The 9,608-nt window shown below is 43.8% G+C and overlaps 1 long non-coding RNA gene across 1 annotated transcript in view; it reads left to right on the top strand.

Moving 5' to 3' along the window:
- Positions 1-9,357, top strand: part of LOC135103976 (uncharacterized) — a 79,866-nt gene extending 70,509 nt beyond the window's left edge. Inside the window, exon 3 of the long non-coding RNA XR_010270250.1 lies at positions 9,246-9,357. This is a non-coding gene — a long non-coding RNA (uncharacterized LOC135103976). The remainder of the gene's footprint in view (positions 1-9,245) is intronic.
- The last annotated feature ends 251 nt before the right edge of the window (positions 9,358-9,608 follow it).

The raw sequence follows: 9,608 nt of genomic DNA, 5'->3' as shown, positions 1-9,608 counted from the left end.
GGGGAGTGGAAGGGAGAGGAGGGTAAGGCGGTGATAAGGACGGTAAACGGGTGGTGGACGTCGCTAGGGAGTGAGGGGGAGTAGGAGTAAGGTCGCCTGGGAATGGGGAGAGAGGAACGGGTGACGGGAGATACAAGAGGGCTGGATGGCTAGTGACGGGGAAGTTTGGGGCCAAAATTAAGACCATCACGGCCTCCCGTCACCCATCTGGCCTTTGCTATTCAAATTGAAGCAGGTTTAGTGTTCCGCCTCTCCCTCCTTGCATGTTTATGGCTGATAAAAGTGTCATTCCGGGACCCCGCCACGCGACCTGCAGGGAAGCAGCCACCCTCCCTGACGACGGCCGGCGCGACGCTGAGGGTGGTGGTGGTAGTGGTGGTTATGGTGGTGGTGGTGGTGGTGGTCTTCTTCTTCTTCTTCTTCTTCTTCTTCTTCTTCTTCTTCTTCTTCTTCTTCTTCTTCTTCTTCTTCTTCTTCTTCTTCTTCTTCTTCTTCTTCTTCTTCTTCTTCTTCTTCTTCTTCTTCTTCTTCTTCTTCTTCTTCTTCTTCTTCTTCTTCTTCTTCTTCTTCTTCTTCTTCTTCTTCTTCTTCTTCTTCTTCTTCTTCTTCTTCTTCTTCTTCTTCTTCTTTTATTTCTACTTCTTCTACTTCTACTTCTTCTTCACCTCCTCCTCCTCCTTCACTATTCTGCACTCTATCTTGCTACCCGTGCCTGCAAATGCTCCACAACCTACCGACTCACCATGCTAAACTCCACCACACATCAAACAGCAGTGGTCGGAACCAAGAGAAGTGCATGGAGATCAGCGTTGGGGTGAGGGACGTTGCCCATACAGCCCCGCGCGTAGCCAGTTAACCAGTGAGACAGGAGACCCTTGCAACAGCCATACTGTGCCTCCAAGATACAACAGGGCTCTCTATATACCATACATCCTAAGGGGGCACGTTCAGGCCCTCCAAACCTTCCCTCACTTTCCATGAACCGTGCAGTGTCAGTATCCAGGCCGAGACTACGACTGCGACTACTGCTGCTTATCCTCCACTGTTTACTGTATTAAAAATGGGAGTGATAGTGATGATGATGATAGTAATGTTAATATCAATTAAAGTGGTATCAGATTCCTGCCTTGTTATTGCCGCTCCCCCCCCCCCCGAGCCATCAATCTGCGTGGCGTAGCTTTGTGCCTCCAGGAGGGATGGGGAGGGATCGGGAGGCAGCCCTACATAGCAGAGCGGGCAAGGTAATGTGTCTCGTTGCTGGAAGGCTTATACGTTACAGCTTCCAATATCACCACCGTCGCCCTGCAGACAACACCACCCCCTGCCCCGCAATATTACACCCCTCTCCCACCTCACCTCCCCTCCCCTCTACATCTCCCCAGCCTATCTTTTCCCGTCCCTGTGTCTTCACCCGATTTTTTACTCGATAACCGTCGCTTCTGTATCCACTCCTCACCATTTTTCACCCTTTCGTTTCCCTCCTCACTTACCACAAGCCTTCCTCCTCCTCCTCTTCTTCCTCCTCAGTTAACTCACCAACCTTTTCTCACAACCCCAGCCACTAGTACCTTCCCCTCTTCCACAAACCCACTACTTCCCCCTCTTCCTCCCCCCCCCCCATCGGCACCCTTCTGTCTACACTACATGCCCACGTCGTTCCTCTTCTTACACCCCTCCCTCTTCCCCCTCTCTCCCCCTCCCCGGCTGCTGATAATGGCTCGGCGCACCAGTGATATAAATTGGGCAGTAAAGTGGAACCACACGAGAGCGGCACACGGGTTGCATCAAAACTGGAAGCCTGTTAAAGAACCTTGACCTCCTCGATCCAATCCCCCGATCTTGTAACTCACTGGCGCTTTTATATTTTCTCTCTCTCTCTCTCTCTCTCTCTCTCTCCTCTCTCTCTCTCTTCTCTCTCTCTCTCTCTCTCTCTCTCTCTCTCTCTCTCTCTCTCTCTCTCTTAGTCTCCCGATCTAATCACTCTCCCTCTTTTTTTTCCTCTTTCTCTTTCCCTCTTCTCTCACTCTACTTACTTTCCTCAACATACTGTTCCTATCCCTCCTCCTCCTCCTCCTCCTCCTCCTCCTCCTCCTCCTCCTCCTCCTCCTCCTCCTCCTCCTCCTCCTCCTCCTCTTGCTGCTGCTTCTCCTGGTCCTCCGCCAATATTCTGGCCACGTCCCGGATCCGTCTTTACCAAATGGCTCTTGGACAGTTTATCAGGACCCGGCCAGGCGATTTAATACATTCCACTCAGGACCTACGAGGAGGAGGAGGAGGAGGAGAAGGAGGGATGCTAAATGCTGTGAATAAAGTACCTCGCCTGGCTGAAGTGTCCAAGTCGCCGCACTTAACAGCTGCTTTCAAGGTCATTGCTTTGGGTCTTAGGTCGTTCCTCTTGCCTAGCTGTTAATAATGGGTGTGGGTGCGCGTTCTCTCTCTCTCTCTCTCTCTCTCTCTCTCTCTCTCTCTCTCTCTCTCTCTCTCTCTCTCTCTCTCTCTCTCTCTCTCTCTCTCTCTCTCTCTCTGGTCGAGGTGTTCTCCCTAACCTTGTCTCCTGCCATTGCCAAGTCACGGCCCTGCTTGGGTCTTCATTACTCGGAGGAGGTCTGTATGGCCACTCCTGTTTGCCTTTGTTTGCCTGCCTGTTTGTCACTACTCTCCCCGCATCTTCCCCCACACACTCCCTATCATAACCTAACCTCATTTCCTCAGCTCCTTAGCCCTGCTCCTCTCTTCATGTCCCTCTTGATTACCGTTGTCTCTCTCTCTTACCCTCTGCTCCTCTCCTTTACTTCCTTTCACTTCTATCCTTGCTCCCTTCTTCCTGATCCCACCACCTCTCTTCCCTCTCCCCGTCCCGTCGTGCCTCTAGGATGGTCGCCTGAGAGCTTAGCAGGAGCATGAGCTAAATGTAATTGGACGTATGTATGCTGCCTCTGGTGGTGGTGGTGGTGGTGGTGGTGGAGGCAGACCTGGATTTACAGCCCAGCACTGATTCGAGCATTAGTGTTGTGTCCCGCCTCCCTTGGACTGGCTCGTTTATGTGTGTCTGTGTTAATGTGACTTTGCTAACTCGTGTGCATGTATGAATTTGTTGGCAGTCTTGTGTATGTGTGTGTGTGTGTGTGTGTGTGTGTGTGTGTGTGTGTGTGGGTATGTAGGCTGTTGCATTTTATGTCCTGTCCCTTTGCCATTCATGACATCCTTTTTTCCATTTGTTCGTTTTCCATGCATTTTTTTTCTCCTGTAGTCGACGCAAAACATTTTTCTGTTTTTCACGCAAACCGCGGAAGATAAGTCTGGAATCATCACTTTTATTTCTTTTCGCTTTTTTTTTGTTTTATATATACTCTCCTCGATTTGCTAGCTGGTCATTCCACTCTTCAATCCAGTCAACGCAAGCAAAACACAGAAGAAACAGAGTCTAAGTAACAATATTTTCTCACCCATCGCGCCTCGTTGCCTTACCACGCCGCCAAGCTTCACATCAGCCCATCTTCAACAGTTCCAGACCCCTTTCACAGAACTCTCCTATTCTCATCACCACCACTACCACCACCATCATCGTCATCACTACCACCAAACACCACCACCACCACCACCACCACCACTACCACTATTATCAGTTTCCAAGGTTTCACTGGAGAACAAAAAAAAATCTTTCCCTCTCATCTTTGTCTGCTGTTCTGTCCAAGAGTAACTTATCAAATCTCTCTCTCTCTCTCTCTCTCTCTCTCTCTCTCTCTCTCTCTCTCTCTCTCTCTCTCTCTCTCTCTCTCTCTCTCTCTCTCTCTCTCTCTCTCTCTCTCTCTCTCTCTCTCTCCCCTCCCCTCCCCTCCCCCTTCCATCCTAATAACCCCCTTCACTGACCTTAACATCAACCCTTCCACAGCCCTACTACAACTTCTGCACATTCCCTTCATTTCCCCGTCCCTTATCCTTCCTCCCTTGCTGCAGTCTCTCCCCTTCATTATCCCCCCAATACCCCGGCAATCCTTGAGGGCCTCCTCCTCCTCCTCCTTCTCCTCTTCCTTCCCCTCCCCCTGAATCACTCCCATCTCTTTCGTGGAAATGTGAGCAACGAGGAGCCGCCCGGAGAACACGATCATTGCGTTCTTCACTGGAGCTGCAGAAGTTGAGAGCAGAGGGAAGGGAAGGCGACGGGGCGGCAGAAGTGCGGGAGAGGTATAAAAAAAAAAAAAAAACGTAAATAGGAGAATAAGGAATGAAATATGTAAATTGAATGAAATAAAGGAAATTGTCCTGGGAAAAAATAAATGAGAGAAAGAAAAGGAGGGGAGGGAGATAATGTGGGGGAAAGAAAACCGAGAGAGAGAGAGAGAGAGACGAGCAGCTAAGCAAATGTAGAATAAGATAGAAAGGATGATACTTGTGATCTGCAGGGAAAAAAAAAAATGTGATAAATATGAGAGCCTGGGAACTGAGAGTTGAAAAATGCGAAATGAAAGAAAATTAAAGAAAGGAATAATGAAGAAGATAATGCTCTTACCTATGGAAAAGCAGTGATGATACAAAGTCACCCATAAAAGCTCATAAAAGAGGATAATAAAATGAAGGAAAAAAGCAACATAAGAGAATAAAGAGAATACTAGACATGAAGGAAACTATTTTTCTCTCTCTCTCTCTCTCTCTCTCTCTCTCTCTCTCTCTCTCTCTCTCTCTCTCTCTCTCTCTCTCTCTCTCTCTCTCTCTCTCTCTCTCTCTCTCTCTCTCTCTCTCTCTCTCTCTGTGTGTGTGTGTGTGTGTGTGTGTGTGTGTGTGTGTGTGTGTGTGTGACAATAGGAAAGGTGAGTACGATTAAGCAAAAACTGAGTGTGCAAATACTATTGTCAAAGTCAGCATGTGTTGCAGCAGTGGCACACTGTGACAAGTAGAATTATTGCTAAATTGTTATAAAATGTAGGATTGCTGGCACATTGTAACGTTATTTTTGTACTGAGATTATTCATGATTAAAATTATCATGTGCATTATTATGTTCATTTCTTCATCTACATTTGACGGCTGGTCTAGAAAATTCCCTCATAAGTATGTCTTGGGAGCAGAAGTAAATTGTCTTAGAAAACAACAGTTGAAGTGTTTAAATAAAGGGATGATTGTGATCACGGTGAGACCAGTCAATAAGGAGTTATGTCCGTCTTATATATGAAACAATCAGTGTTCAGTGGAAGTATGTCAAGAAAGCTTTATATCTATGTAAGGAAATTAGCTGAAAGGGTTTTCTTAACTTCTGCATTAAAGGTGGATGGTGAAGTGCTCGTACGTCCGGCACCAGCTCAGGGGCAAGAAATATTTGAATGTCCGCGCCGCCCTTTAAATGAGACCCACAGGAACCTTTATTCCTGCCCACAACTTTAATTTTTATTATGTTTTGTATGATGATTTTCAATTGAATCAACGAGTGTATACGTTTTTTTGTGTGCAACTAGAGGGAATACACAGCGAGCTGGTTAACATGAACACTTCTGGGATGCTATGTGCTTTTTGGGTATATTTTTATATACTTATTATTATTATTATTATTATTATTATTATTATTATTATTATTATTATTATTATTATTATTATTATTATTATTATTATTATCATTATTATAATATATATATATATATATATATATATATATATATATATATATATATATATATATATATATATATATATATATATATATATATATATATATATATATATATATATATATATAAGAAGAAAAATCAATCTCGTAAATATAGTGATGGTCCTGACTTGTTGTGTTGCCGTGAAGGAATCCATCACCACGAGCATCGCGGTCCTCGTCACTTCGTCGTCATGAAAGGTCTTAGTGTGGAGATAAATATATAGTAGAAGGAATCCAGAATTTCCTGATTTTTACCTGTTTTTTTCTTGATATGACGCAGATACAGAGGCAAAATTCTTTCGGTGTAAGCAGTGGAGTGTACAGTCACGTTGTGCAATAATAATGATAAGGAAGAAATACTCAACTGGTCCTGTCCGATGGCGTGAATGCTGCTGAGAAATCGTTCCTTTGCAAATTAGATGACACATCACAAAGCATATTAACAAAGGAAAATGTATTAACATCAGTAATCTTGGAGCTGCCCTGAGCTATGACATGGAATGACACTGGAACGTCAAAGCTGAGTTATACAATTTGATTACATTAACAAAACATGTATTTATATGAGATGTATCTTCACACTACGTTTGGGTGCCCCTTCGAGATACATATCCATACTTTTCTGGGTGCCTCTTTGATCTATATCTGCAGGATACAATTTCTTGGAGACTGCTTTGAAATATGTCTTCACACTTCAGAGTTCGAGGTAATTCTTTCATGTTCATCTCCAAAATTCATTGTTTCGTGTTGCTCCTTGAAAGATTTCTCTGCAGTTCAATTTTTCGGCCACCTTTTTTTGGGATACGTGGATCTCTAGTTTGCAGTACCAGAATTGTCAATTTCATGTGTATCCCAACACTTAAATATATGAGTTACCTCTTGAAAATATATCTCCACACTTTTATTTTGGAGTCTCTCTTCGAAATGCACCTCCACACTTTAAGGTGTGTGTTTGAAATGTATCTCTACATCAATAGACAGGTCCCTCCTTGAAATATTTCTTCACACTCCTCTTTCTTTTCTTTGCAATGTATCTTCATTTTTCCGTTTCTGAGTATCTCTGAAATGCATCTCTCCACTTTAATTTTTAGGTACGTCATACATCTCCACACATCATATTTACTTTTCAGCCCATCAGTAATGCCTGTGTTTACCCCATGCACTCGATGATCGTCAGTGGTGGTAGTTCATAAACTTCATTTCTCATTGTAGGGACAGAGATTGCTCCCACAAGTCATACATGGATGATCTGCAAAGGGAAGGGAGAAACATCAGTAAAGTGAAAGATGTATCTTTTCTGTCTTCCATAATTTTTACTTTCTTGATTTTCACCACAGTCTTCTTCCTTCTCCGCATCTTATATATTTGCTGCTTATTCTTCACCGTGTCTTTCTTCTTCTTCTTCTTTCCTTTTACTTACTATTTTTCTTATTCTTTTACTCGTACTTAATGTTTCACTTGCTTCTCGTATTTTCCTCCTTTATACCTCGTTCCTTCTTACATTTTTCCCTCTCTTTCTGCCTTGCTGCTGCTTCTGCATGCATTGCTTCTGTTTTCCTTCTTTACCTTTTCTTACTTACTCTTTTACTTCCTCCTCCTCTTTTTTTATATCTCTCCTCCTTTTTTCCATCTTCTTCTGCTTCTTCCTGCCTTGCTTCTGATTATGCATGCTTTCACCACCGTTTTTCTTCTCTCAGCTGCCTGTAAATATATTGTGTTCTTGGTGGTACAAATGGTGGATGCGCTGCGGCCCTTGAGCACGTATCTTCTCCCGGAGCTCGAAATTTTCCTCTGTCAGAATGAGAAAACAACATAAACTAACCAAAGGCTGTAGGGGGACAGTGACAGTTTCCAGATGAATTATCAGTGTTTGCTCTTCATGCACCTCGATTCGTGTTGGTTGTAGAACGCAGTATTTCTTTTGGTGCAAGCAGGATTTGTACAAGTAAGCGGGGAAGTGAGGAGGAAGGTGAAGTATATGTTATAGTGTGTTCTGTATTCCAAGGGTGAAAATACCATGAGAGAGAGAGAGAGAGAGAGAGAGAGAGAGAGAGAGAGAGAGAGAGAGAGAGAGAGAGAGAAGGAAATGAGACAATACGTACCAGGATGTAGGAAGGAAAAGTCCCTCCTGGCATATTTACTCATTTTTTATTGTTGTTGTTGTTTTTTGTTGTTGTTGTTGTTGTTGTTATTATTATTATTAATATTTGTTGTTGTTGTTGTTGTTGTTGTTTATATTGCTGTCATAGAGAGAGAGAGAGAAGGGAAAATACCACATTCTCTTATCATATATAAAAATAAATAAAAAAAATCTCGTCACATGAGATTTCTTCACCTCTGAAAACCAGCTTCAATGAGAGAGTGGTGAGTAATTGTGTGTGTGTGTGTGTGTGTGTGTGTGTGTGTGTGTGTGTGTGTGTGTGTGAGTGTGTGTGTGTTTAAGTAAGTAAGTATGCATCACAGTTAACACAAACGCAAGTCATATGATTATGAAGGTCATAAAAAGGTGAAATAATTTGATAGAAAACTTGTTCAACCTGGAAATTACGGAGATAACACATTCTCTCTCTCTCTCTCTCTCTCTCTCTCTCTCTCTCTCTCTCTCTCTCTCTCTCTCTCTCTCTCTCTCTCTCTCTCTCTCTCTCTCTCTCTCTCTCTCTCACTCTGCGGCATAAGAAATAAGGCAGCAAATAACAGGTTGAGTTGAGCTGCGTGACTCAGTGAGTGATGGGCGAGGTGAGGCGAGACTGACACCGCCTGTGTTTACTGTCCTTATTAGTGAAGGCAACTCGACCCGCGGGGATTACGGCTGGCAAGGTTTGGTGTTCCTTTTGTGGCTCTCTTTGTGTGCGTGATCGTCCTGCAGTGGTATTGTGAATGGGATGATGATGGTAATGATGAAGGATGGTGACGATATTTTGTTTTATCTTGTATTCTTGTTTGTGAATATTTGTAAGTAGAGTTTTTTTTATTCTTTTTTTGTGGGAATTAGAGTCTCCATGCAGCCAGAGAGAGACAGAGAGAGAGAGAGAGAGAGAGAGAGAGAGAGAGAGAGAGAGAGAGAGAGAGAGAGAGAGAATACAGGCACCGGAAAAAGTGTCGTTGGTGTTGAATAGGTGTAGGAAATTGTTTGCTTATGTTTCAGTGTGTGTGTGTGTGTGTGTGTGTGTGTGTGTGTGTGTGTGTGTGTGTGTGTGTGGCATGGATGTCTTACGCACGCATCTCCCGGCAATGTTCTCATGTCAGGTATCGTGTTGTGTTGATGGAAGTGCTCGTGGGTAGATCCTTTAGTTAATTAAGTGGAGGTTAAGTGTATTGAAGACTGTGTAACTCTCTCTCTCTCTCTCTCTCTCTCTCTCTCTCTCTCTCTCTCTCTCTCTCTCTCTCTCTCTCTCTCTCTCTCTCTCTCTCTCTCGTCCCACGTCCCTGAAATGCCTCATTGCATATTTAAGGACAGGTCAAACAGACGGGAGGGTAGATGGTGTGGGTATTCTCAATCATTCTCTCCTTAAAGCAAATAATAAATAAAATAAATAAATAAATAGGATAAAAAAAATAACAAATAACACTCTTACTGCCTCACAAAATATTTCTATCACCAACAGAGTGCTGGCGGCCTGGTTACCTACCACCACTACCACCGCCACCACCACCACCACCACCACCGTTAGCCTCGAAGTGACGTAACGTAAATGTGAGTACAAGTTTCCTTTTAGTGAATTGCCTGTCTTGTCGACGCGCAATACATGGCCCGTAAGTGGTGTTTGTGCTTACACATTAAGGCGCCTGGTGACGTACGTGATGGTCATTTCTCGTTTCATATTATCTGCCTCTTATTGCTTCCCCAGCCCATTCATTATTCCCTACACCTGTTCTCTTTCTCTCTCTCATGCCGTACCTGTCCATCCCTGCCACCTCACCTGTCCAGCTCATTCCGATGCTTTTATGCCGGTATTCTACAACATGCT

This window comes from Scylla paramamosain, chromosome 10, assembly GCF_035594125.1.
Source record: "Scylla paramamosain isolate STU-SP2022 chromosome 10, ASM3559412v1, whole genome shotgun sequence".
Lineage (NCBI taxonomy): Eukaryota > Metazoa > Arthropoda > Malacostraca > Decapoda > Portunidae > Scylla > Scylla paramamosain.
This window is presented reverse-complemented; position numbering and strand designations above follow the sequence as displayed.